This window comes from Pelobates fuscus, chromosome 2 (assembly GCF_036172605.1).
Source record: "Pelobates fuscus isolate aPelFus1 chromosome 2, aPelFus1.pri, whole genome shotgun sequence".
Taxonomy (NCBI): domain Eukaryota; kingdom Metazoa; phylum Chordata; class Amphibia; order Anura; family Pelobatidae; genus Pelobates; species Pelobates fuscus.
In genome coordinates, this window is record NC_086318.1 from 293,833,701 (window position 1) to 293,860,934 (window position 27,234).

A 27,234-nucleotide genomic window follows, 5' to 3' on the forward strand; every position below is an offset into this window, starting at 1 on the left:
CAGTCCAGAGTTCCTGCTTAACCCTCAAAATGAAGTGTCGTCTCGTTCTTGGGGGGAATTGGATTGTAAGCTGACTGCCAAGAGTGTAAGCGGATTGTATGCTTTTCTTGTTCAGCTGTTCCAGTTCGGAGTGTTATTTCGTATCCAGATCGGGAGTTTGGTGTTCTGCAGTAGCTGTGCCTGTCTCTAGAAAAGGGGATTATCGCCTAAACTGGGTTTTATCCTCTTGTAAGTGAAACGGTCCGTTACAATTGGTGGCAAGCGGCGGGATCGTTCCTACAACCAGAGGGACAGCTACAGACAACACCATTCCTGGATTACAAAGTAAGGGCAACGCCAGTACTCGTACAGCGTCCCCACCAGCAGTCATGTTCTATAGATATGAAGGCGTAGAGTTTGCTACTGAGGTAATGAGGAGAATAGCCAAATATGGCCCGAATCCCCTGAAGGTGATTGTTGATGCAGCTATACAGCAACTGCTTGAAGAGAACCAGAGGTCACGTGATCTCGAGCACGATTTCATCCTGTTAAGGGTGAGTCATGGTCAAGAAGATGAGGTAGCCGATATCCTCCTCCAACACAAACCAGAGAAACCCAAAGTAGAGGACTGCATGGAGTGGTACTGGAAAGGCCCCCAGCAGGCAGGTGGAGATGGGACCGAGGTCTCTCTACCGGCCCTACAGGGATGCTGGGCAGTCGGCCCAGATCCCCAACGGCAGTGTGTACCCCAGGGAGCTGATGGTGTCGTCCATCCTCCCCAGCGGCAGTGTGTACCCCAGGGAGCTGATGGTGTCGTCCATCCTCCCCAGCGGCAGGCTGAGTTACAGGGGGCAGAGGTAGTTGTTCCTGCCCCCCAGCAGCAAAGTGATATGCCAAGAAGGCAGTGTGAAGTGAAGGGAGAGGAGAGCAGCGTCCTTCCTCCCCAGCGGCAGTGTGTACCCCAGGGAGCTGATGGTGTCGTCCATCCTCCCCAGCGGCCGTGTGTGTCCCAGGGAGCCGAAGGTGCAGTCCTTCCTCCCCAGCGGCAGGCTGAGTTACAGGGGGCAGAGGTAGTTGTTCCTGCCCCCCAGCAGCAAAGTGATATGCCAAGAAGGCAGTGTGAAGTGAAGGGAGAGGAGAGCAGCGTCCTCCCTCCCCAGCGGCAGTGTGTGTCCCAGGGAGCAGAAGGTGTCGTCCTTCCTCCCCAGCGGCAGTGTGTACCCCAGGGAGCCGAAGGTGCAGTCCTTCCTCCCCAGCGGCAGGCTGAGTTACAGGGGGCAGAGGTAGTTGTTCCTGCCCCCCAGCAGCAAAGTGATATGCCAAGAAGGCAGTGTGCAGTGAAGGGAGAGGAGAGCAGCGTCCTCCCTCCCCAGCGGCAGTGTGTACCCCAGGGAGCTGATGGTGTCGTCTATCCTCCCCAGCGGCCGTGTGTGTCCCAGGGAGCCGAAGGTGCAGTCCTTCCTCCCCAGCGGCAGGCTGAGTTACAGGGGGCAGAGGTAGTTGTTCCTGCCCCCCAGCAGCAAAGTGATACGCCAAGAAGGCAGTGTGAAGTGAAGGGAGAGGAGAGCAGCGTCCTCCCTCCCCAGCGGCAGTGTGTACCCCAGGGAGCTGATGGTGTCGTACATCCTCCCCAGCGGCAGTGTGTCCTGCAGGGAGCAGAGACAGTCAGTCTCGCACCCCAGCAGCCGGACAAGAGAATGAAAGGGGAGACAGCTGGTTCCCCTTTCCACCAGCAGAGAGAGTGCCAGGGAGAGGAGCCTGCTAACCCCTCTCCCCAGCGGCAGTTTACCATCCAGAGAGAGGAGCTTGTTACACCCTCTCTCCAGCGGCAGCCTAACCCACCAAGGGGAGATGTTAAGCCCCACAGCTGTGCAGATGGGACCGTAGTCTCTGCACTTACAGCACCAGGGGTAGGGACGGTCAGTCCTGTTCCCCAGCCACAGAGCGATATATCCAAAGGGGAGACAATCGGTCTCCAGCAACCAGGCTCCAACCAGACTACCCCTGTGGTAGTGCTGGCAACAGGACAGAGTACCGCTGGTCTCTGCCCCCTCAGCAACCCACCACGGCAGCCTATCAGTCCCCCACACAGCCGTGGTGAGGCGCCTGAACTTGGACAAAATTCTCCCTCACCCAGGTGTGGTAACTGTTTATTGTGGGTAGGCTGCCCTGCTGTTTCTGTTTTGTGGGTGGGTTGCTGGACTAACCAGGGCACTGACCGGCAGGAGGTCAGATACCCTGTTAGTCTAATTGGTAAAGAGGAGAATTGTGGCGAAACCAACTTCGCCACTGTGAACTGGAGAAGCCTGGTTGCTAGCCTCCTGCCCTGCGACTATGGCCCCTGGACATATTTGGGGCATATTGTATTTTATTGTGCGACTGCTGGCCCTTTAAGTACAGTGAATGGTATTTTATTGTACTGCTGCTGGCCCTTTAAGAACTGTCTGGGGACATATTGAGACTTTGGGTAACAATACCCTTTAAGACTATGGCCCCTGAAAACGTATGGACTTTTATTGGTGTGTATGGCCCTTTAAGAACCGTCTGGGGACATATTGTGACTTTGCTGAACAATGCCCCTTTAAGACTATGTCCCCAGACCTGTAAAATAACTTGTTCCTGGCTTTCCCCCACTTGGTTCAGTAAATAGGGCTTACTGAACCAAGTACCACACAGGCGGACCACCCAGAAGCTAAAGTGTGCAGGCAATTTACCTCCCAGGCTGTGAGGTTACTGCCGGTTAATTGCACGTGGCGGCGGCCATCTTTGTTCAGTCGAACGCGGTCAGCGGTGTATGCTAAAGATTCTGTGGAACTGAAATCGGCTACACATTTTGCCGAACACCGCTGACCCTTACCTTCTCCCATACGGAACTTGCAGCTCCAGAGACTAAGTCCCGTTCGAAATGGGACTTAGTCGTTTTTTCGCATGAAATTGACCGACCGCACAGCCCAAATCTATGGAACTGTTTTGGGCAGGAAATTGTGCTTGCGGTCGGTCATAAAGGACTTCCAGCTAACTTTTGATCCACTGGGGGGATTTGGCTGATTTTTGGAAGGGTTTATGTTTGATGTATGCTGGGTCTGAATATGCAACTTTTATTGAAATTGAATGTATGGTTTTAAAGTTACAGTGTGTGTGTAAAAACTGTATTTTTATTGTATGTAATAATTGGTTTAACTGTTTATCTGAGGGGAGGAAATGTGTGGGCTGCACCAGATGTGTGATTGGTGATTTTATACCTCCCCCTGGGAGTGTCCTATTTGCATGTAACCTCAATAAAAGCCAGGCTGGATGAGCCAGTCCAGAGTTCCTGCTTAACCCTCAAAATGAAGTGTCGTCTCGTTCTTGGGGGGAATTGGATTGTAAGCTGACTGCCAAGAGTGTAAGCGGATTGTATGCTTTTCTTGTTCAGCTGTTCCAGTTCGGAGTGTTATTTCGTATCCAGATCGGGAGTTTGGTGTTCTGCAGTAGCTGTGCCTGTCTCTAGAAAAGGGGATTATCGCCTAAACTGGGTTTTATCCTCTTGTAAGTGAAACGGTCCGTTACAATTGGTGGCAAGCGGCGGGATCGTTCCTACAACCAGAGGGACAGCTACAGACAACACCATTCCTGGATTACAAAGTAAGGGCAACGCCAGTACTCGTACAGCGTCCCCACCAGCAGTCATGTTCTATAGATATGAAGGCGTAGAGTTTGCTACTGAGGTAATGAGGAGAATAGCCAAATATGGCCCGAATCCCCTGAAGGTGATTGTTGATGCAGCTATACAGCAACTGCTTGAAGAGAACCAGAGGTCACGTGATCTCGAGCACGATTTCATCCTGTTAAGGGTGAGTCATGGTCAAGAAGATGAGGTAGCCGATATCCTCCTCCAACACAAACCAGAGAAACCCAAAGTAGAGGACTGCATGGAGTGGTACTGGAAAGGCCCCCAGCAGGCAGGTGGAGATGGGACCGAGGTCTCTCTACCGGCCCTACAGGGATGCTGGGCAGTCGGCCCAGATCCCCAACGGCAGTGTGTACCCCAGGGAGCTGATGGTGTCGTCCATCCTCCCCAGCGGCAGTGTGTACCCCAGGGAGCTGATGGTGTCGTCCATCCTCCCCAGCGGCAGGCTGAGTTACAGGGGGCAGAGGTAGTTGTTCCTGCCCCCCAGCAGCAAAGTGATATGCCAAGAAGGCAGTGTGCAGTGAAGGGAGAGGAGAGCAGCGTCCTCCCTCCCCAGCGGCAGTGTGTACCCCAGGGAGCTGATGGTGTCGTCTATCCTCCCCAGCGGCCGTGTGTGTCCCAGGGAGCCGAAGGTGCAGTCCTTCCTCCCCAGCGGCAGGCTGAGTTACAGGGGGCAGAGGTAGTTGTTCCTGCCCCCCAGCAGCAAAGTGATACGCCAAGAAGGCAGTGTGAAGTGAAGGGAGAGGAGAGCAGCGTCCTCCCTCCCCAGCGGCAGTGTGTACCCCAGGGAGCTGATGGTGTCGTACATCCTCCCCAGCGGCAGTGTGTCCTGCAGGGAGCAGAGACAGTCAGTCTCGCACCCCAGCAGCCGGACAAGAGAATGAAAGGGGAGACAGCTGGTTCCCCTTTCCACCAGCAGAGAGAGTGCCAGGGAGAGGAGCCTGCTAACCCCTCTCCCCAGCGGCAGTTTACCATCCAGAGAGAGGAGCTTGTTACACCCTCTCTCCAGCGGCAGCCTAACCCACCAAGGGGAGATGTTAAGCCCCACAGCTGTGCAGATGGGACCGTAGTCTCTGCACTTACAGCACCAGGGGTAGGGACGGTCAGTCCTGTTCCCCAGCCACAGAGCGATATATCCAAAGGGGAGACAATCGGTCTCCAGCAACCAGGCTCCAACCAGACTACCCCTGTGGTAGTGCTGGCAACAGGACAGAGTACCGCTGGTCTCTGCCCCCTCAGCAACCCACCACGGCAGCCTATCAGTCCCCCACACAGCCGTGGTGAGGCGCCTGAACTTGGACAAAATTCTCCCTCACCCAGGTGTGGTAACTGTTTATTGTGGGTAGGCTGCCCTGCTGTTTCTGTTTTGTGGGTGGGTTGCTGGACTAACCAGGGCACTGACCGGCAGGAGGTCAGATACCCTGTTAGTCTAATTGGTAAAGGGGAGAATTGTGGCGAAACCAACTTCGCCACTGTGAACTGGAGAAGCCTGGTTGCTAGCCTCCTGCCCTGCGACTATGGCCCCTGGACATATTTGGGGCATATTGTATTTTATTGTGCGACTGCTGGCCCTTTAAGTACAGTGAATGGTATTTTATTGTACTGCTGCTGGCCCTTTAAGAACTGTCTGGGGACATATTGAGACTTTGGGTAACAATACCCTTTAAGACTATGGCCCCTGAAAACGTATGGACTTTTATTGGTGTGTATGGCCCTTTAAGAACCGTCTGGGGACATATTGTGACTTTGCTGAACAATGCCCCTTTAAGACTATGTCCCCAGACCTGTAAAATAACTTGTTCCTGGCTTTCCCCCACTTGGTTCAGTAAATAGGGCTTACTGAACCAAGTACCACACAGGCGGACCACCCAGAAGCTAAAGTGTGCAGGCAATTTACCTCCCAGGCTGTGAGGTTACTGCCGGTTAATTGCACGTGGCGGCGGCCATCTTTGTTCAGTCGAACGCGGTCAGCGGTGTATGCTAAAGATTCTGTGGAACTGAAATCGGCTACACATTTTGCCGAACACCGCTGACCCTTACCTTCTCCCATACGGAACTTGCAGCTCCAGAGACTAAGTCCCGTTCGAAATGGGACTTAGTCGTTTTTTCGCATGAAATTGACCGACCGCACAGCCCAAATCTATGGAACTGTTTTGGGCAGGAAATTGTGCTTGCGGTCGGTCATAAAGGACTTCCAGCTAACTTTTGATCCACTGGGGGGATTTGGCTGATTTTTGGAAGGGTTTATGTTTGATGTATGCTGGGTCTGAATATGCAACTTTTATTGAAATTGAATGTATGGTTTTAAAGTTACAGTGTGTGTGTAAAAACTGTATTTTTATTGTATGTAATAATTGGTTTAACTGTTTATCTGAGGGGAGGAAATGTGTGGGCTGCACCAGATGTGTGATTGGTGATTTTATACCTCCCCCTGGGAGTGTCCTATTTGCATGTAACCTCAATAAAAGCCAGGCTGGATGAGCCAGTCCAGAGTTCCTGCTTAACCCTCAAAATGAAGTGTCGTCTCGTTCTTGGGGGGAATTGGATTGTAAGCTGACTGCCAAGAGTGTAAGCGGATTGTATGCTTTTCTTGTTCAGCTGTTCCAGTTCGGAGTGTTATTTCGTATCCAGATCGGGAGTTTGGTGTTCTGCAGTAGCTGTGCCTGTCTCTAGAAAAGGGGATTATCGCCTAAACTGGGTTTTATCCTCTTGTAAGTGAAACGGTCCGTTACAATTGGTGGCAAGCGGCGGGATCGTTCCTACAACCAGAGGGACAGCTACAGACAACACCATTCCTGGATTACAAAGTAAGGGCAACGCCAGTACTCGTACAGCGTCCCCACCAGCAGTCATGTTCTATAGATATGAAGGCGTAGAGTTTGCTACTGAGGTAATGAGGAGAATAGCCAAATATGGCCCGAATCCCCTGAAGGTGATTGTTGATGCAGCTATACAGCAACTGCTTGAAGAGAACCAGAGGTCACGTGATCTCGAGCACGATTTCATCCTGTTAAGGGTGAGTCATGGTCAAGAAGATGAGGTAGCCGATATCCTCCTCCAACACAAACCAGAGAAACCCAAAGTAGAGGACTGCATGGAGTGGTACTGGAAAGGCCCCCAGCAGGCAGGTGGAGATGGGACCGAGGTCTCTCTACCGGCCCTACAGGGATGCTGGGCAGTCGGCCCAGATCCCCAACGGCAGTGTGTACCCCAGGGAGCTGATGGTGTCGTCCATCCTCCCCAGCGGCAGTGTGTACCCCAGGGAGCTGATGGTGTCGTCCATCCTCCCCAGCGGCAGGCTGAGTTACAGGGGGCAGAGGTAGTTGTTCCTGCCCCCCAGCAGCAAAGTGATATGCCAAGAAGGCAGTGTGCAGTGAAGGGAGAGGAGAGCAGCGTCCTCCCTCCCCAGCGGCAGTGTGTACCCCAGGGAGCTGATGGTGTCGTCTATCCTCCCCAGCGGCCGTGTGTGTCCCAGGGAGCCGAAGGTGCAGTCCTTCCTCCCCAGCGGCAGGCTGAGTTACAGGGGGCAGAGGTAGTTGTTCCTGCCCCCCAGCAGCAAAGTGATACGCCAAGAAGGCAGTGTGAAGTGAAGGGAGAGGAGAGCAGCGTCCTCCCTCCCCAGCGGCAGTGTGTACCCCAGGGAGCTGATGGTGTCGTACATCCTCCCCAGCGGCAGTGTGTCCTGCAGGGAGCAGAGACAGTCAGTCTCGCACCCCAGCAGCCGGACAAGAGAATGAAAGGGGAGACAGCTGGTTCCCCTTTCCACCAGCAGAGAGAGTGCCAGGGAGAGGAGCCTGCTAACCCCTCTCCCCAGCGGCAGTTTACCATCCAGAGAGAGGAGCTTGTTACACCCTCTCTCCAGCGGCAGCCTAACCCACCAAGGGGAGATGTTAAGCCCCACAGCTGTGCAGATGGGACCGTAGTCTCTGCACTTACAGCACCAGGGGTAGGGACGGTCAGTCCTGTTCCCCAGCCACAGAGCGATATATCCAAAGGGGAGACAATCGGTCTCCAGCAACCAGGCTCCAACCAGACTACCCCTGTGGTAGTGCTGGCAACAGGACAGAGTACCGCTGGTCTCTGCCCCCTCAGCAACCCACCACGGCAGCCTATCAGTCCCCCACACAGCCGTGGTGAGGCGCCTGAACTTGGACAAAATTCTCCCTCACCCAGGTGTGGTAACTGTTTATTGTGGGTAGGCTGCCCTGCTGTTTCTGTTTTGTGGGTGGGTTGCTGGACTAACCAGGGCACTGACCGGCAGGAGGTCAGATACCCTGTTAGTCTAATTGGTAAAGGGGAGAATTGTGGCGAAACCAACTTCGCCACTGTGAACTGGAGAAGCCTGGTTGCTAGCCTCCTGCCCTGCGACTATGGCCCCTGGACATATTTGGGGCATATTGTATTTTATTGTGCGACTGCTGGCCCTTTAAGTACAGTGAATGGTATTTTATTGTACTGCTGCTGGCCCTTTAAGAACTGTCTGGGGACATATTGAGACTTTGGGTAACAATACCCTTTAAGACTATGGCCCCTGAAAACGTATGGACTTTTATTGGTGTGTATGGCCCTTTAAGAACCGTCTGGGGACATATTGTGACTTTGCTGAACAATGCCCCTTTAAGACTATGTCCCCAGACCTGTAAAATAACTTGTTCCTGGCTTTCCCCCACTTGGTTCAGTAAATAGGGCTTACTGAACCAAGTACCACACAGGCGGACCACCCAGAAGCTAAAGTGTGCAGGCAATTTACCTCCCAGGCTGTGAGGTTACTGCCGGTTAATTGCACGTGGCGGCGGCCATCTTTGTTCAGTCGAACGCGGTCAGCGGTGTATGCTAAAGATTCTGTGGAACTGAAATCGGCTACACATTTTGCCGAACACCGCTGACCCTTACCTTCTCCCATACGGAACTTGCAGCTCCAGAGACTAAGTCCCGTTCGAAATGGGACTTAGTCGTTTTTTCGCATGAAATTGACCGACCGCACAGCCCAAATCTATGGAACTGTTTTGGGCAGGAAATTGTGCTTGCGGTCGGTCATAAAGGACTTCCAGCTAACTTTTGATCCACTGGGGGGATTTGGCTGATTTTTGGAAGGGTTTATGTTTGATGTATGCTGGGTCTGAATATGCAACTTTTATTGAAATTGAATGTATGGTTTTAAAGTTACAGTGTGTGTGTAAAAACTGTATTTTTATTGTATGTAATAATTGGTTTAACTGTTTATCTGAGGGGAGGAAATGTGTGGGCTGCACCAGATGTGTGATTGGTGATTTTATACCTCCCCCTGGGAGTGTCCTATTTGCATGTAACCTCAATAAAAGCCAGGCTGGATGAGCCAGTCCAGAGTTCCTGCTTAACCCTCAAAATGAAGTGTCGTCTCGTTCTTGGGGGGAATTGGATTGTAAGCTGACTGCCAAGAGTGTAAGCGGATTGTATGCTTTTCTTGTTCAGCTGTTCCAGTTCGGAGTGTTATTTCGTATCCAGATCGGGAGTTTGGTGTTCTGCAGTAGCTGTGCCTGTCTCTAGAAAAGGGGATTATCGCCTAAACTGGGTTTTATCCTCTTGTAAGTGAAACGGTCCGTTACAATTGGTGGCAAGCGGCGGGATCGTTCCTACAACCAGAGGGACAGCTACAGACAACACCATTCCTGGATTACAAAGTAAGGGCAACGCCAGTACTCGTACAGCGTCCCCACCAGCAGTCATGTTCTATAGATATGAAGGCGTAGAGTTTGCTACTGAGGTAATGAGGAGAATAGCCAAATATGGCCCGAATCCCCTGAAGGTGATTGTTGATGCAGCTATACAGCAACTGCTTGAAGAGAACCAGAGGTCACGTGATCTCGAGCACGATTTCATCCTGTTAAGGGTGAGTCATGGTCAAGAAGATGAGGTAGCCGATATCCTCCTCCAACACAAACCAGAGAAACCCAAAGTAGAGGACTGCATGGAGTGGTACTGGAAAGGCCCCCAGCAGGCAGGTGGAGATGGGACCGAGGTCTCTCTACCGGCCCTACAGGGATGCTGGGCAGTCGGCCCAGATCCCCAACGGCAGTGTGTACCCCAGGGAGCTGATGGTGTCGTCCATCCTCCCCAGCGGCAGTGTGTACCCCAGGGAGCTGATGGTGTCGTCCATCCTCCCCAGCGGCAGGCTGAGTTACAGGGGGCAGAGGTAGTTGTTCCTGCCCCCCAGCAGCAAAGTGATATGCCAAGAAGGCAGTGTGAAGTGAAGGGAGAGGAGAGCAGCGTCCTTCCTCCCCAGCGGCAGTGTGTACCCCAGGGAGCTGATGGTGTCGTCCATCCTCCCCAGCGGCCGTGTGTGTCCCAGGGAGCCGAAGGTGCAGTCCTTCCTCCCCAGCGGCAGGCTGAGTTACAGGGGGCAGAGGTAGTTGTTCCTGCCCCCCAGCAGCAAAGTGATATGCCAAGAAGGCAGTGTGAAGTGAAGGGAGAGGAGAGCAGCGTCCTCCCTCCCCAGCGGCAGTGTGTGTCCCAGGGAGCAGAAGGTGTCGTCCTTCCTCCCCAGCGGCAGTGTGTACCCCAGGGAGCCGAAGGTGCAGTCCTTCCTCCCCAGCGGCAGGCTGAGTTACAGGGGGCAGAGGTAGTTGTTCCTGCCCCCCAGCAGCAAAGTGATATGCCAAGAAGGCAGTGTGCAGTGAAGGGAGAGGAGAGCAGCGTCCTCCCTCCCCAGCGGCAGTGTGTACCCCAGGGAGCTGATGGTGTCGTCTATCCTCCCCAGCGGCCGTGTGTGTCCCAGGGAGCCGAAGGTGCAGTCCTTCCTCCCCAGCGGCAGGCTGAGTTACAGGGGGCAGAGGTAGTTGTTCCTGCCCCCCAGCAGCAAAGTGATACGCCAAGAAGGCAGTGTGAAGTGAAGGGAGAGGAGAGCAGCGTCCTCCCTCCCCAGCGGCAGTGTGTACCCCAGGGAGCTGATGGTGTCGTACATCCTCCCCAGCGGCAGTGTGTCCTGCAGGGAGCAGAGACAGTCAGTCTCGCACCCCAGCAGCCGGACAAGAGAATGAAAGGGGAGACAGCTGGTTCCCCTTTCCACCAGCAGAGAGAGTGCCAGGGAGAGGAGCCTGCTAACCCCTCTCCCCAGCGGCAGTTTACCATCCAGAGAGAGGAGCTTGTTACACCCTCTCTCCAGCGGCAGCCTAACCCACCAAGGGGAGATGTTAAGCCCCACAGCTGTGCAGATGGGACCGTAGTCTCTGCACTTACAGCACCAGGGGTAGGGACGGTCAGTCCTGTTCCCCAGCCACAGAGCGATATATCCAAAGGGGAGACAATCGGTCTCCAGCAACCAGGCTCCAACCAGACTACCCCTGTGGTAGTGCTGGCAACAGGACAGAGTACCGCTGGTCTCTGCCCCCTCAGCAACCCACCACGGCAGCCTATCAGTCCCCCACACAGCCGTGGTGAGGCGCCTGAACTTGGACAAAATTCTCCCTCACCCAGGTGTGGTAACTGTTTATTGTGGGTAGGCTGCCCTGCTGTTTCTGTTTTGTGGGTGGGTTGCTGGACTAACCAGGGCACTGACCGGCAGGAGGTCAGATACCCTGTTAGTCTAATTGGTAAAGAGGAGAATTGTGGCGAAACCAACTTCGCCACTGTGAACTGGAGAAGCCTGGTTGCTAGCCTCCTGCCCTGCGACTATGGCCCCTGGACATATTTGGGGCATATTGTATTTTATTGTGCGACTGCTGGCCCTTTAAGTACAGTGAATGGTATTTTATTGTACTGCTGCTGGCCCTTTAAGAACTGTCTGGGGACATATTGAGACTTTGGGTAACAATACCCTTTAAGACTATGGCCCCTGAAAACGTATGGACTTTTATTGGTGTGTATGGCCCTTTAAGAACCGTCCGGGGACATATTGTGACTTTGCTGAACAATGCCCCTTTAAGACTATGTCCCCAGACCTGTAAAATAACTTGTTCCTGGCTTTCCCCCACTTGGTTCAGTAAATAGGGCTTACTGAACCAAGTACCACACAGGCGGACCACCCAGAAGCTAAAGTGTGCAGGCAATTTACCTCCCAGGCTGTGAGGTTACTGCCGGTTAATTGCACGTGGCGGCGGCCATCTTTGTTCAGTCGAACGCGGTCAGCGGTGTATGCTAAAGATTCTGTGGAACTGAAATCGGCTACACATTTTGCCGAACACCGCTGACCCTTACCTTCTCCCATACGGAACTTGCAGCTCCAGAGACTAAGTCCCGTTCGAAATGGGACTTAGTCGTTTTTTCGCATGAAATTGACCGACCGCACAGCCCAAATCTATGGAACTGTTTTGGGCAGGAAATTGTGCTTGCGGTCGGTCATAAAGGACTTCCAGCTAACTTTTGATCCACTGGGGGGATTTGGCTGATTTTTGGAAGTGTTTATGTTTGATGTATGCTGGGTCTGAATATGCAACTTTTATTGAAATTGAATGTATGGTTTTAAAGTTACAGTGTGTGTGTAAAAACTGTATTTTTATTGTATGTAATAATTGGTTTAACTGTTTATCTGAGGGGAGGAAATGTGTGGGCTGCACCAGATGTGTGATTGGTGATTTTATACCTCCCCCTGGGAGTGTCCTATTTGCATGTAACCTCAATAAAAGCCAGGCTGGATGAGCCAGTCCAGAGTTCCTGCTTAACCCTCAAAATGAAGTGTCGTCTCGTTCTTGGGGGGAATTGGATTGTAAGCTGACTGCCAAGAGTGTAAGCGGATTGTATGCTTTTCTTGTTCAGCTGTTCCAGTTCGGAGTGTTATTTCGTATCCAGATCGGGAGTTTGGTGTTCTGCAGTAGCTGTGCCTGTCTCTAGAAAAGGGGATTATCGCCTAAACTGGGTTTTATCCTCTTGTAAGTGAAACGGTCCGTTACAATTGGTGGCAAGCGGCGGGATCGTTCCTACAACCAGAGGGACAGCTACAGACAACACCATTCCTGGATTACAAAGTAAGGGCAACGCCAGTACTCGTACAGCGTCCCCACCAGCAGTCATGTTCTATAGATATGAAGGCGTAGAGTTTGCTACTGAGGTAATGAGGAGAATAGCCAAATATGGCCCGAATCCCCTGAAGGTGATTGTTGATGCAGCTATACAGCAACTGCTTGAAGAGAACCAGAGGTCACGTGATCTCGAGCACGATTTCATCCTGTTAAGGGTGAGTCATGGTCAAGAAGATGAGGTAGCCGATATCCTCCTCCAACACAAACCAGAGAAACCCAAAGTAGAGGACTGCATGGAGTGGTACTGGAAAGGCCCCCAGCAGGCAGGTGGAGATGGGACCGAGGTCTCTCTACCGGCCCTACAGGGATGCTGGGCAGTCGGCCCAGATCCCCAACGGCAGTGTGTACCCCAGGGAGCTGATGGTGTCGTCCATCCTCCCCAGCGGCAGTGTGTACCCCAGGGAGCTGATGGTGTCGTCCATCCTCCCCAGCGGCAGGCTGAGTTACAGGGGGCAGAGGTAGTTGTTCCTGCCCCCCAGCAGCAAAGTGATATGCCAAGAAGGCAGTGTGCAGTGAAGGGAGAGGAGAGCAGCGTCCTCCCTCCCCAGCGGCAGTGTGTACCCCAGGGAGCTGATGGTGTCGTCTATCCTCCCCAGCGGCCGTGTGTGTCCCAGGGAGCCGAAGGTGCAGTCCTTCCTCCCCAGCGGCAGGCTGAGTTACAGGGGGCAGAGGTAGTTGTTCCTGCCCCCCAGCAGCAAAGTGATACGCCAAGAAGGCAGTGTGAAGTGAAGGGAGAGGAGAGCAGCGTCCTCCCTCCCCAGCGGCAGTGTGTACCCCAGGGAGCTGATGGTGTCGTACATCCTCCCCAGCGGCAGTGTGTCCTGCAGGGAGCAGAGACAGTCAGTCTCGCACCCCAGCAGCCGGACAAGAGAATGAAAGGGGAGACAGCTGGTTCCCCTTTCCACCAGCAGAGAGAGTGCCAGGGAGAGGAGCCTGCTAACCCCTCTCCCCAGCGGCAGTTTACCATCCAGAGAGAGGAGCTTGTTACACCCTCTCTCCAGCGGCAGCCTAACCCACCAAGGGGAGATGTTAAGCCCCACAGCTGTGCAGATGGGACCGTAGTCTCTGCACTTACAGCACCAGGGGTAGGGACGGTCAGTCCTGTTCCCCAGCCACAGAGCGATATATCCAAAGGGGAGACAATCGGTCTCCAGCAACCAGGCTCCAACCAGACTACCCCTGTGGTAGTGCTGGCAACAGGACAGAGTACCGCTGGTCTCTGCCCCCTCAGCAACCCACCACGGCAGCCTATCAGTCCCCCACACAGCCGTGGTGAGGCGCCTGAACTTGGACAAAATTCTCCCTCACCCAGGTGTGGTAACTGTTTATTGTGGGTAGGCTGCCCTGCTGTTTCTGTTTTGTGGGTGGGTTGCTGGACTAACCAGGGCACTGACCGGCAGGAGGTCAGATACCCTGTTAGTCTAATTGGTAAAGGGGAGAATTGTGGCGAAACCAACTTCGCCACTGTGAACTGGAGAAGCCTGGTTGCTAGCCTCCTGCCCTGCGACTATGGCCCCTGGACATATTTGGGGCATATTGTATTTTATTGTGCGACTGCTGGCCCTTTAAGTACAGTGAATGGTATTTTATTGTACTGCTGCTGGCCCTTTAAGAACTGTCTGGGGACATATTGAGACTTTGGGTAACAATACCCTTTAAGACTATGGCCCCTGAAAACGTATGGACTTTTATTGGTGTGTATGGCCCTTTAAGAACCGTCTGGGGACATATTGTGACTTTGCTGAACAATGCCCCTTTAAGACTATGTCCCCAGACCTGTAAAATAACTTGTTCCTGGCTTTCCCCCACTTGGTTCAGTAAATAGGGCTTACTGAACCAAGTACCACACAGGCGGACCACCCAGAAGCTAAAGTGTGCAGGCAATTTACCTCCCAGGCTGTGAGGTTACTGCTGCCGGTTAATTGCACGTGGCGGCGGCCATCTTTGTTCAGTCGAACGCGGTCAGCGGTGTATGCTAAAGATTCTGTGGAACTGAAATCGGCTACACATTTTGCCGAACACCGCTGACCCTTACCTTCTCCCATACGGAACTTGCAGCTCCAGAGACTAAGTCCCGTTCGAAATGGGACTTAGTCGTTTTTTCGCATGAAATTGACCGACCGCACAGCCCAAATCTATGGAACTGTTTTGGGCAGGAAATTGTGCTTGCGGTCGGTCATAAAGGACTTCCAGCTAACTTTTGATCCACTGGGGGGATTTGGCTGATTTTTGGAAGGGTTTATGTTTGATGTATGCTGGGTCTGAATATGCAACTTTTATTGAAATTGAATGTATGGTTTTAAAGTTACAGTGTGTGTGTAAAAACTGTATTTTTATTGTATGTAATAATTGGTTTAACTGTTTATCTGAGGGGAGGAAATGTGTGGGCTGCACCAGATGTGTGATTGGTGATTTTATACCTACCCCCTGGGAGTGTCCTATTTGCATGTAACCTCAATAAAAGCCAGGCTGGATGAGCCAGTCCAGAGTTCCTGCTTAACCCTCAAAATGAAGTGTCGTCTCGTTCTTGGGGGGAATTGGATTGTAAGCTGACTGCCAAGAGTGTAAGCGGATTGTATGCTTTTCTTGTTCAGCTGTTCCAGTTCGGAGTGTTATTTCGTATCCAGATCGGGAGTTTGGTGTTCTGCAGTAGCTGTGCCTGTCTCTAGAAAAGGGGATTATCGCCTAAACTGGGTTTTATCCTCTTGTAAGTGAAACGGTCCGTTACAATTGGTGGCAAGCGGCGGGATCGTTCCTACAACCAGAGGGACAGCTACAGACAACACCATTCCTGGATTACAAAGTAAGGGCAACGCCAGTACTCGTACAGCGTCCCCACCAGCAGTCATGTTCTATAGATATGAAGGCGTAGAGTTTGCTACTGAGGTAATGAGGAGAATAGCCAAATATGGCCCGAATCCCCTGAAGGTGATTGTTGATGCAGCTATACAGCAACTGCTTGAAGAGAACCAGAGGTCACGTGATCTCGAGCACGATTTCATCCTGTTAAGGGTGAGTCATGGTCAAGAAGATGAGGTAGCCGATATCCTCCTCCAACACAAACCAGAGAAACCCAAAGTAGAGGACTGCATGGAGTGGTACTGGAAAGGCCCCCAGCAGGCAGGTGGAGATGGGACCGAGGTCTCTCTACCGGCCCTACAGGGATGCTGGGCAGTCGGCCCAGATCCCCAACGGCAGTGTGTACCCCAGGGAGCTGATGGTGTCGTCCATCCTCCCCAGCGGCAGTGTGTACCCCAGGGAGCTGATGGTGTCGTCCATCCTCCCCAGCGGCAGGCTGAGTTACAGGGGGCAGAGGTAGTTGTTCCTGCCCCCCAGCAGCAAAGTGATATGCCAAGAAGGCAGTGTGAAGTGAAGGGAGAGGAGAGCAGCGTCCTTCCTCCCCAGCGGCAGTGTGTACCCCAGGGAGCTGATGGTGTCGTCCATCCTCCCCAGCGGCCGTGTGTGTCCCAGGGAGCCGAAGGTGCAGTCCTTCCTCCCCAGCGGCAGGCTGAGTTACAGGGGGCAGAGGTAGTTGTTCCTGCCCCCCAGCAGCAAAGTGATATGCCAAGAAGGCAGTGTGAAGTGAAGGGAGAGGAGAGCAGCGTCCTCCCTCCCCAGCGGCAGTGTGTGTCCCAGGGAGCAGAAGGTGTCGTCCTTCCTCCCCAGCGGCAGTGTGTACCCCAGGGAGCCGAAGGTGCAGTCCTTCCTCCCCAGCGGCAGGCTGAGTTACAGGGGGCAGAGGTAGTTGTTCCTGCCCCCCAGCAGCAAAGTGATATGCCAAGAAGGCAGTGTGCAGTGAAGGGAGAGGAGAGCAGCGTCCTCCCTCCCCAGCGGCAGTGTGTACCCCAGGGAGCTGATGGTGTCGTCTATCCTCCCCAGCGGCCGTGTGTGTCCCAGGGAGCCGAAGGTGCAGTCCTTCCTCCCCAGCGGCAGGCTGAGTTACAGGGGGCAGAGGTAGTTGTTCCTGCCCCCCAGCAGCAAAGTGATACGCCAAGAAGGCAGTGTGAAGTGAAGGGAGAGGAGAGCAGCGTCCTCCCTCCCCAGCGGCAGTGTGTACCCCAGGGAGCTGATGGTGTCGTACATCCTCCCCAGCGGCAGTGTGTCCTGCAGGGAGCAGAGACAGTCAGTCTCGCACCCCAGCAGCCGGACAAGAGAATGAAAGGGGAGACAGCTGGTTCCCCTTTCCACCAGCAGAGAGAGTGCCAGGGAGAGGAGCCTGCTAACCCCTCTCCCCAGCGGCAGTTTACCATCCAGAGAGAGGAGCTTGTTACACCCTCTCTCCAGCGGCAGCCTAACCCACCAAGGGGAGATGTTAAGCCCCACAGCTGTGCAGATGGGACCGTAGTCTCTGCACTTACAGCACCAGGGGTAGGGACGGTCAGTCCTGTTCCCCAGCCACAGAGCGATATATCCAAAGGGGAGACAATCGGTCTCCAGCAACCAGGCTCCAACCAGACTACCCCTGTGGTAGTGCTGGCAACAGGACAGAGTACCGCTGGTCTCTGCCCCCTCAGCAACCCACCACGGCAGCCTATCAGTCCCCCACACAGCCGTGGTGAGGCGCCTGAACTTGGACAAAATTCTCCCTCACCCAGGTGTGGTAACTGTTTATTGTGGGTAGGCTGCCCTGCTGTTTCTGTTTTGTGGGTGGGTTGCTGGACTAACCAGGGCACTGACCGGCAGGAGGTCAGATACCCTGTTAGTCTAATTGGTAAAGAGGAGAATTGTGGCGAAACCAACTTCGCCACTGTGAACTGGAGAAGCCTGGTTGCTAGCCTCCTGCCCTGCGACTATGGCCCCTGGACATATTTGGGGCATATTGTATTTTATTGTGCGACTGCTGGCCCTTTAAGTACAGTGAATGGTATTTTATTGTACTGCTGCTGGCCCTTTAAGAACTGTCTGGGGACATATTGAGACTTTGGGTAACAATACCCTTTAAGACTATGGCCCCTGAAAACGTATGGACTTTTATTGGTGTGTATGGCCCTTTAAGAACCGTCTGGGGACATATTGTGACTTTGCTGAACAATGCCCCTTTAAGACTATGTCCCCAGACCTGTAAAATAACTTGTTCCTGGCTTTCCCCCACTTGGTTCAGTAAATAGGGCTTACTGAACCAAGTACCACACAGGCGGACCACCCAGAAGCTAAAGTGTGCAGGCAATTTACCTCCCAGGCTGTGAGGTTACTGCCGGTTAATTGCACGTGGCGGCGGCCATCTTTGTTCAGTCGAACGCGGTCAGCGGTGTATGCTAAAGATTCTGTGGAACTGAAATCGGCTACACATTTTGCCGAACACCGCTGACCCTTACCTTCTCCCATACGGAACTTGCAGCTCCAGAGACTAAGTCCCGTTCGAAATGGGACTTAGTCGTTTTTTCGCATGAAATTGACCGACCGCACAGCCCAAATCTATGGAACTGTTTTGGGCAGGAAATTGTGCTTGCGGTCGGTCATAAAGGACTTCCAGCTAACTTTTGATCCACTGGGGGGATTTGGCTGATTTTTGGAAGGGTTTATGTTTGATGTATGCTGGGTCTGAATATGCAACTTTTATTGAAATTGAATGTATGGTTTTAAAGTTACAGTGTGTGTGTAAAAACTGTATTTTTATTGTATGTAATAATTGGTTTAACTGTTTATCTGAGGGGAGGAAATGTGTGGGCTGCACCAGATGTGTGATTGGTGATTTTATACCTCCCCCTGGGAGTGTCCTATTTGCATGTAACCTCAATAAAAGCCAGGCTGGATGAGCCAGTCCAGAGTTCCTGCTTAACCCTCAAAATGAAGTGTCGTCTCGTTCTTGGGGGGAATTGGATTGTAAGCTGACTGCCAAGAGTGTAAGCGGATTGTATGCTTTTCTTGTTCAGCTGTTCCAGTTCGGAGTGTTATTTCGTATCCAGATCGGGAGTTTGGTGTTCTGCAGTAGCTGTGCCTGTCTCTAGAAAAGGGGATTATCGCCTAAACTGGGTTTTATCCTCTTGTAAGTGAAACGGTCCGTTACAATTGGTGGCAAGCGGCGGGATCGTTCCTACAACCAGAGGGACAGCTACAGACAACACCATTCCTGGATTACAAAGTAAGGGCAACGCCAGTACTCGTACAGCGTCCCCACCAGCAGTCATGTTCTATAGATATGAAGGCGTAGAGTTTGCTACTGAGGTAATGAGGAGAATAGCCAAATATGGCCCGAATCCCCTGAAGGTGATTGTTGATGCAGCTATACAGCAACTGCTTGAAGAGAACCAGAGGTCACGTGATCTCGAGCACGATTTCATCCTGTTAAGGGTGAGTCATGGTCAAGAAGATGAGGTAGCCGATATCCTCCTCCAACACAAACCAGAGAAACCCAAAGTAGAGGACTGCATGGAGTGGTACTGGAAAGGCCCCCAGCAGGCAGGTGGAGATGGGACCGAGGTCTCTCTACCGGCCCTACAGGGATGCTGGGCAGTCGGCCCAGATCCCCAACGGCAGTGTGTACCCCAGGGAGCTGATGGTGTCGTCCATCCTCCCCAGCGGCAGTGTGTACCCCAGGGAGCTGATGGTGTCGTCCATCCTCCCCAGCGGCAGGCTGAGTTACAGGGGGCAGAGGTAGTTGTTCCTGCCCCCCAGCAGCAAAGTGATATGCCAAGAAGGCAGTGTGCAGTGAAGGGAGAGGAGAGCAGCGTCCTCCCTCCCCAGCGGCAGTGTGTACCCCAGGGAGCTGATGGTGTCGTCTATCCTCCCCAGCGGCCGTGTGTGTCCCAGGGAGCCGAAGGTGCAGTCCTTCCTCCCCAGCGGCAGGCTGAGTTACAGGGGGCAGAGGTAGTTGTTCCTGCCCCCCAGCAGCAAAGTGATACGCCAAGAAGGCAGTGTGAAGTGAAGGGAGAGGAGAGCAGCGTCCTCCCTCCCCAGCGGCAGTGTGTACCCCAGGGAGCTGATGGTGTCGTACATCCTCCCCAGCGGCAGTGTGTCCTGCAGGGAGCAGAGACAGTCAGTCTCGCACCCCAGCAGCCGGACAAGAGAATGAAAGGGGAGACAGCTGGTTCCCCTTTCCACCAGCAGAGAGAGTGCCAGGGAGAGGAGCCTGCTAACCCCTCTCCCCAGCGGCAGTTTACCATCCAGAGAGAGGAGCTTGTTACACCCTCTCTCCAGCGGCAGCCTAACCCACCAAGGGGAGATGTTAAGCCCCACAGCTGTGCAGATGGGACCGTAGTCTCTGCACTTACAGCACCAGGGGTAGGGACGGTCAGTCCTGTTCCCCAGCCACAGAGCGATATATCCAAAGGGGAGACAATCGGTCTCCAGCAACCAGGCTCCAACCAGACTACCCCTGTGGTAGTGCTGGCAACAGGACAGAGTACCGCTGGTCTCTGCCCCCTCAGCAACCCACCACGGCAGCCTATCAGTCCCCCACACAGCCGTGGTGAGGCGCCTGAACTTGGACAAAATTCTCCCTCACCCAGGTGTGGTAACTGTTTATTGTGGGTAGGCTGCCCTGCTGTTTCTGTTTTGTGGGTGGGTTGCTGGACTAACCAGGGCACTGACCGGCAGGAGGTCAGATACCCTGTTAGTCTAATTGGTAAAGAGGAGAATTGTGGCGAAACCAACTTCGCCACTGTGAACTGGAGAAGCCTGGTTGCTAGCCTCCTGCCCTGCGACTATGGCCCCTGGACATATTTGGGGCATATTGTATTTTATTGTGCGACTGCTGGCCCTTTAAGTACAGTGAATGGTATTTTATTGTACTGCTGCTGGCCCTTTAAGAACTGTCTGGGGACATATTGAGACTTTGGGTAACAATACCCTTTAAGACTATGGCCCCTGAAAACGTATGGACTTTTATTGGTGTGTATGGCCCTTTAAGAACCGTCTGGGGACATATTGTGACTTTGCTGAACAATGCCCCTTTAAGACTATGTCCCCAGACCTGTAAAATAACTTGTTCCTGGCTTTCCCCCACTTGGTTCAGTAAATAGGGCTTACTGAACCAAGTACCACACAGGCGGACCACCCAGAAGCTAAAGTGTGCAGGCAATTTACCTCCCAGGCTGTGAGGTTACTGCCGGTTAATTGCACGTGGCGGCGGCCATCTTTGTTCAGTCGAACGCGGTCAGCGGTGTATGCTAAAGATTCTGTGGAACTGAAATCGGCTACACATTTTGCCGAACACCGCTGACCCTTACCTTCTCCCATACGGAACTTGCAGCTCCAGAGACTAAGTCCCGTTCGAAATGGGACTTAGTCGTTTTTTCGCATGAAATTGACCGACCGCACAGCCCAAATCTATGGAACTGTTTTGGGCAGGAAATTGTGCTTGCGGTCGGTCATAAAGGACTTCCAGCTAACTTTTGATCCACTGGGGGGATTTGGCTGATTTTTGGAAGGGTTTATGTTTGATGTATGCTGGGTCTGAATATGCAACTTTTATTGAAATTGAATGTATGGTTTTAAAGTTACAGTGTGTGTGTAAAAACTGTATTTTTATTGTATGTAATAATTGGTTTAACTGTTTATCTGAGGGGAGGAAATGTGTGGGCTGCACCAGATGTGTGATTGGTGATTTTATACCTCCCCCTGGGAGTGTCCTATTTGCATGTAACCTCAATAAAAGCCAGGCTGGATGAGCCAGTCCAGAGTTCCTGCTTAACCCTCAAAATGAAGTGTCGTCTCGTTCTTGGGGGGAATTGGATTGTAAGCTGACTGCCAAGAGTGTAAGCGGATTGTATGCTTTTCTTGTTCAGCTGTTCCAGTTCGGAGTGTTATTTCGTATCCAGATCGGGAGTTTGGTGTTCTGCAGTAGCTGTGCCTGTCTCTAGAAAAGGGGATTATCGCCTAAACTGGGTTTTATCCTCTTGTAAGTGAAACGGTCCGTTACACCCATATTAATGTTAATGTATGTCTGATGGGGAATTTCTTGGATGGCACCATTGTAGGGTCACATTATATTCTGGCAGGGTATTTAAAGGTATAATCTATTCCCAGTATAAATGAAAGAACCAGTATTTATTTAGATAAATGTGAAACACTACTACTGTAGTAAAAAAACAACAACTACTATTGTTTGATATGAAATCAGTACCTGGGATCCATTTAGGAATCTATTAATCAATGCTACATTGATATCATTCATTGCAGATTGATTGAGTGAGTGAGTGACTGTTAATAGACTGCACATTTTGCATGCTTGACACTGAAGCATTGACTTTCCCTGTGCAACAGAAAACCGTTTATGACATCATTTATAGCCACTGATATGAAACCAAAAGTAGTCATAGCAACATCAGAATGCTCAAATCAACTAGAGTTGTCTTGTTTACAGCTGGTGTCAAGGGCCAAGGAGGGCAACCTAAAGCCAGGCTTGATGAAATGTTTAAAAACACCAATCAGAGGGTCCTACATGTTCATCAAAATCTGGGCCAAAGAGAGACTGGTGGATCAAGAAGAAGGGGAAGGATATTACGTGGATCCATTTTCAAGATGGTCTCATATATGAAGAGCTTAAGTGCGTTAAGGATGCGAGAAAGATTAGTAAGAGAAGGTAAGGAAAGTGCATTGTGGGTATTTCCCACCTTCTTAATTAAGAATATAATGCAGACTTTCCTTACTGCCTTGCTATATGGAGAATATAATTCTATAGAATTATGTATGTGTGTATACCGTTTACATTGTATATATAGTAAATATGTATAAAGTTAATTGAGAGTGTATATATGTAGCGGAGTAGAGGTATGATCCAAGGTAGCTCCGCTGGTAGACAGGAACAGCAATCCAAGACAGGTATCAAACGGGTAGCGTAGTTACAATCCCTTCCCTCCAAGAACTAGACGACACATAGCTTGGAAGTCAACTGTCAGCTTTATTCACACAATTTCTTTTATGGCTTTTTCCCATGCAAGGGAGGTAACTCAAAACAACCAATCACCTCACAATCCCCTCCCCTCCCTCTCCTCCCCTTAGATTAGCAGGTAAATTAATTAGTGGGAACCGAGTTTTCCCCAGTTTCTGAATGTCCCCTAAATACGGGGGGGTACGATGATAAATGAGGGGTCCCCTGGTAGGTCTGCTCTGGGTGAGTAACATATTCAAATTTCACCCAGATCAGACCAGGGGTTCGGGAGTTACAGATATTTAAAGATTTGACCGACTGCAGGGACACAGTAGCCGAAAACAGCTCCATAGATTCTGGCCCTGTAGTCGGTCTACTTCACTGAATAAAAAGTGCCGAACAGCTCAGCCATCCGACCCCAATCTTTGGTTCGGATGAATCCCCGAGACTGGGGAATGCAAACTACCGAACGGCGGGCCGTTCGGTAGTTTGGATCATACGGTTTGGTGATCCTGGAGGTCTGAGCGGTGTCTGGGTAGTCGAGCGTCCGATTTTAGTTCCAGACGCTCGACGACCAAACACCGCTGTTCGGCAGTTAAGATGGCCGCCGCCACGTGGAGATTAGGCGAACGGCGGCCACCCACGACCCAATTAACGATATGTGCAACATTGTTTCTCTCTGAACAGGAGACACACGACCACAGCAGGGTGGTCTGGCATTCGGTACTTTTAATCGGTTCCCGAACCGGGTAAGTATATCTGGCTCGGGGACCGATTACATTAACATGCTGGTACAACATACATTATATGCATAGATATATAGAGCTAAGGACAACTACATTGTAAATAAGAGTCTCTGGTGGCTGCTTCTGCCACAATATATATATATTTATAAACTATAAAGAGTGTAAATACATAAAGTCAATGGTGTTAAAAGTGTATTAATGTGCATTAAATAAATATTTATATATTGTAGAGAATATAGTGCATTTATGTATTTTTATTATATATATATAGTTTAAAGTCTGCCAAAATTTAGAGTAGGGTTTGAGGGGTGAATAACAGTTTTTCTATGAATGAACCAATTTCAATGACATTACATACAATGAATGCTCAGCATATGAAGATTTGCTTGACTATGTACGGAAGATGACATCTATTAAATGAGTTCCATTACCGCCGCACAAAGTTGGACGCTTTCGATTCAATTGTTCATTACAAAAGCAAATGTTAGAGACTCGAATTTATGCACGGATATTCTCCTTGATCTGCTCAAGTGTACGCGGCTTGTTAATATACACCAACAACTTCGGATATCCCCACAGGAAGTATTTAGCAGCTCACAGGATGAAATTACCCATGATGAATTGACCAAGACTCTTTTATAATATGTACCTGCAATAGAAAAATTCAACTACTAACAAGTTATTTACCTGTCAAATCCTACTCTTAATATTGGCCCACCCTTTATATTATACATAACGTAACTATTGAATGTAGTATATATATTGTATATTCGGTGTATACCTCTATAGATTTCAGATTGTATATAGAATAAACAGGATATATGGTGTATATATGTATATAGTGTATGTAGTGTTGTAGTGTGTATAGTGCATTTAAGCATAACAAGTATATACAGTGTATGTAACTATTGAATGTAGTATATATATTGTATATTTAGTGTATACCTGTGAACACTGCAGATTGTATATAGAATACACAGGATATATGGTGTATATATGAGCATATTGCATGTAGAGTGTGTAGTGCATTTAAGCATAACAAGAACATATAGAGTATATAACTATTGAATGTAGTATTTATATTGTATAGTAGGTGTATACCTCTATAGATTTCAGAATGTATATAGAATAAACAGGATATATGGTGTATATATGTATATAGTGTATGTAGTGTTTGTAGAGTGTATAGTGCATTTAAGCATAACAAGTATATACAGTGTATGTAACTATTGAATGTAGTATATATATTGTATATTTGGTGTATACCTGTGTACACTGCAGATTGTATATAGAATACACAGGATATATGGTGTATATATGAGCATAGTGCATGTAGAGTGTATAGTGCATTTAAGCATAACAAGTATATACAGAGTATATAACTATTGAGTGTAGTATATATAAATATATATGTTGTATATTCGATGTATACCTGTGCACATTGCAGATTGCATAGTTACATAATACGTATTATGTGCAGAGTAAGTGTAGAGTATATAGTGCATTTATGTATTTTTATTGTAAATATAGTTTAACCCCTTAAGGACCAAACTTCTGGAATAAAAGGGAATCATGACATGTCACACATGTCACGTGTCCTTAAGGGGTTAAAGTCTGCCAAAATTCAGAGTAGGGTTTGAGGGGTGAATAACAGTTTTTTTTATGAATGAACCAATTTCAATGACATTACATACAATGAATGCTCAGCGAATGAAGATTTGCTTGAATATGTACGGAAGATGACGTCTATTAAATGAGTTCCATTACCGCCGCACAAAGTTGGACGCTTTCGATTCAATTGTTCATTACAAAAGCGAATGTTAGAGACTCGAATTTATGCACGGATATTCTCCTTGATCTGCTCAAGTGTACGCGGCTTGTTAATATACACCAACAACTTCGGATATCCCCACAGGAAGTATTTAGCAGCTCAAAGGATGAAATTACCCATGATGAATTGACCAAGACTCTTTTATAATATGTACCTGCAATTGAAAAATTCAACTACTAACAAGTTATTTACCTGTCAAATCCTACTCTTAATATTGGCCCACCCTTTATATTATACATAACGTAACTATTGAATGTAGTATATATATTGTATATTTGGTGTATACCTCTATACATTGCAGATTGTATATAGAATACACAGGATATATGGTGTATATATGTTTAGATGTATACAATGTATGTAGAGTGTATAGTGCATTTACGCATAACAACTATATATAGCGTATGTAACTATTGAATGTAGTATATATATTGTATATTCGGTGTATACCTCTATACATTGCAGATTGTATATAGAATACACAGGATATATGGTGTATATATGAGTATAGTGCCTGTAGAGTGTATAGTTCATTTAAGCATAACAAGAACATATAGAGTATATAACTATTGAATGTAGTATATATATTGTATAGTAGGTGTATACCTCTATAGATTTCAGATTGTATATAGAATAAACAGGATATATGGTGTATATATGTATATAGTGTATGTAGTGTTGTAGAGTGTATAGTGCATTTAAGCATAACAAGTATATACAGTGTATGTAACTATTGAATGTAGTATATATATTGTATATTTAGTGTATACCTGTGTACACTGCAGATTGTATATAGAATACACAGGATATATGGTGTATATATGAGCATAGTGCATGTAGAGTGTGTAGTGCATTTAAGCATAACAAGTATATATAGCGTATTTAACTATTGAATGTAGTATATATATATTGTATATTCGGTCTATACCTCTATACATTGAAGATTGTATATAGAATACACAGGATATATGGTGTATATATGAGTATAGTGCCTGTAGAGTGTATAGTTCATTTAAGCATAACAAGAACATATAGAGTATATAACTATTGAATGTAGTATTTATATTGTATAGTAGGTGTATACCTCTATAGATTTCAGATTGTATATAGAATAAACAGGATATATGGTGTATATATGTATATAGTGTATGTAGTGTTTGTAGAGTGTATAGTGCATTTAAGCATAACAAGTATATACAGTGTATGTAACTATTGAATGTAGTATATATATATTGTATATTTGGTGTATACCTGTGTACACTGCAGATTGTATATAGAATACACAGGATATATGGTGTATATATGAGCATAGTGCATGTAGAGTGTATAGTGCATTTAAGCATAACAAGTATATACAGAGTATATAACTATTGAGTGTAGTATATATAAATATATATGTTGTATATTCGATGTATACCTGTGCACATTGCAGATTGTATAGTTACATAATACGTATTATGTGCAGAGTAAGTGTAGAGTATATAGTGCATTTATGTATTTTTATTGTATATATAGTTTAAAGTCTGCCAAAATTCAGAGTAGGGTTTGAGGGGTGAATAACAGTTTTTTTAATGAATGAACCAATTTCAATGACATTACATACAATGAATGCTCAGCGTATGAAGATTTGCTTGACTATGTACGGAAGATGACGTCTATTAAATGAGTTCCATTACCGCCGCACAAAGTTGGACGCTTTCGATTCAATTGTTCATTACAAAAACGAATGTTAGAGACTCGAATTTATGCACGGATATTCCCCCTGATCTGCTCAAGTGTACGCGACTTGTTAATATACACCAACAACTTCGGATATCCCCACAGGAAGTATTTAGCAGCTCAAAGGATGAAATTACCCATGATGAATTGACCAAGACTCTTTTATAATATGTACCTGCAATTGAAAAATTCAACTACTAACAAGTTATTTACCTGTCAAATCCTACTCTTAATATTGGCCCACCCTTTATATTATACATAACGTAACTATTGAATGTAGTATATATATTGTATATTTGGTGTATACCTCTATACATTGCAGATTGTATATAGAATACACAGGATATATGGTGCATATATGTTTAGATGTATATAGTGTATGTAGAGTGTATAGTGCATTTAAGCATAACAACTATATATAGCGTATGTAACTATTGAATGTAGTATATATATTGTATATTCGGTGTATACCTCTATACATTGCA